This window comes from Moschus berezovskii, chromosome 4, assembly GCF_049115385.1.
Source record: "Moschus berezovskii isolate FMDL1 chromosome 4, NW_MosBer_1.0, whole genome shotgun sequence".
In the NCBI taxonomy this organism is placed as follows: Eukaryota; Metazoa; Chordata; class Mammalia; order Artiodactyla; family Moschidae; genus Moschus; species Moschus berezovskii.
Genome location: NC_142463.1, coordinates 94,201,068 through 94,203,057, shown reverse-complemented (window position 1 = coordinate 94,203,057; position 1,990 = coordinate 94,201,068). Strand labels below are relative to the sequence as shown.

At 53.1% G+C, this 1,990-nt stretch overlaps 1 protein-coding gene across 3 annotated transcripts in view; it reads left to right on the top strand.

Annotated features, from left to right (window-relative positions):
• The first annotated feature begins 1,703 nt into the window (after positions 1-1,703).
• Positions 1,704-1,990, top strand: part of DENND2C (DENN domain containing 2C) — a 103,978-nt gene continuing 103,691 nt past the window's right edge. For all 3 annotated transcript variants that reach the window (XM_088835607.1, XM_055401339.2, XM_088835608.1), the window contains exon 1: positions 1,704-1,780. The gene's annotated coding sequence lies outside the window, so the exon portion shown is untranslated. The remainder of the gene's footprint in view (positions 1,781-1,990) is intronic.

Below are 1,990 nucleotides of genomic sequence, written 5' to 3'. Positions count from 1 at the left end.
GCAAATCCCTACATGCTTCCACATTCTGTACAGGTGGTCCTAAGCATAGGTGTGATTCCAACAACATGTTTGTACTAGCCCTGGTGTAAGAAATCTCTCCCTGGTTTCTGAAGTTGAAGTTCTCTTTGCTGAGTATTTTTAAGTCCCTTAGACAACCTGATTTTTCTTTTACCTTGACCTCTTTGTTACCAAAATAATACAAATTGCCAAATTAAACTATTCTCAGATTTAAAAAGGGATGAACTACCATTATGTATATCTCCATCTTACCCATGAGAGGGCAGTAGAATACATACATGTCATTTATTACATCCATAAGATGAAGATGAAGATTTGGTTTCATATTTAGTACTTGGAATTTGATCTGCTCATTTTAGCTTATAATCTTCCTGAATGGGAAGTTTGGAATAAGTCTGAATTTTGAAATAAATTTCAAAACCACATTATTTTAGCCCAACATTTTATCTTAAACAATTGTTTGGGGAGTTTTCTAAATACACAAGGATTTTTTTTATGGTGAAGGGGAGGGGTCCGATCGTTGTTCAAAATTTACTACAAACAATATTCACAATATTCACATTTATTTCCTCATTGAGAAGTGATTAAAAATATGTCTTGACATTCCTTCCCTCCCCGCCCCCACGATTATAGAAGATAATTCCTGTTTTATTCCCCACAGCTCATGGTTTCACAGCGGTTCAGGATATGAAGCTTTTACTCCTTTGGCTAAGTTGGCCTGTGACAGTCATCTGTGATGTGTGACCAAACACCACTCTTTCTGGTCTTCTATTTTGGTACCTTCATGTGAACAGATGTGGGAAGAGTTTGGTCATCAGATCCAAGAGGCTCCGGTGGGGTGGCGTGGGGTAGGGTGGAATCGGGCGGGCCCAGGCGGGGTGGGGTAGTTAGCAAGTGCCTGGGAAACAGGCTCAACTCATGCTTGACTCGCAGCCTTAGTGAAACTGGGCTGCTGCTCGCAGTAGGCACCGCGCCATGCACATACCTGAGGACGAGCGTGTCGCAGGCGCAGCGCTTAATCATGTCACAACAGGGCGTGGGAGCCGACCTCAGGCACTGGGAGTATCAAAGGCACCTCTGCTCTGGGATTTCAAGCCTCAAATGTCGGGAGCGTTACATGCAGCTGTACACTTCAAGTCGGGGCTGTATTGCAACTGCCGGAGACATTTTTGCCCCACTGAGCTCAGCCCGAGAAATGATGCTGCTCTTTCACTGGAGACACCAGGCCTACACTCGTTGGCAGGAGACAGTTGTACGGTTTCCTTGAGTGAGGTGCCATTTGAATTTCTTGATTAGGCTCTGTCTCACGGGTAGCTGTGAAGAGTCAACATTATGTAAAGTTCTTGTCCATCGCCGTGGAGCCTGTTGGACGGCAGGCACGGTGACAACTAAGGAGCTTTGTCTAGAGTCCTCGGCCGGACAACAGCCGTGCCCGCCGCTTGCCTGCCGGAGCCGCAGCCTCTCGGCGCCCAGGCTTCTGGAAAAGGTTCTGGCCCCCACACTGGACTCGAGCCGGGGCGGTTCCCCGCAGGAAGGTCCTCGGGCGGTGCCGGGGGCGGGTCCAAGGGCGGGCCCAAAGGTGAGGGGTGGGAACGTGAGCCAATAAGAACAGGGCTGGGCCGGGCCGGGGCGGGGCCTGCGGCCGGGCCTGCGGGGGCGGGACAGAGCCCACCCCAAGTGGAACTCAGCCGACCTGGCGCCTCTGCTGGGAGGACTAAGCCCGGCAGCCCAGAGGCGGAGGCGGCCTCGAGGCCCAGCGCAGGTAAGAGCGGGTGACCTGGGGCGGGTAGTGAGGCAGGGGCCTCGGCCCCTCGCAGCGGAGGGTGTCGCACGTTGGGAGCCGGGCCTTGGAGAGCCGGGAGCCGTCCGGCCGCAGAGCGGGAGCGGGCTGGCGGCGGTGTCGGCACCTCCCCGGCCTGCAGGGACTCGCGAGCGTGCGGCCCCGCGCCCAGCGGACGCTGCATTTGGGAGC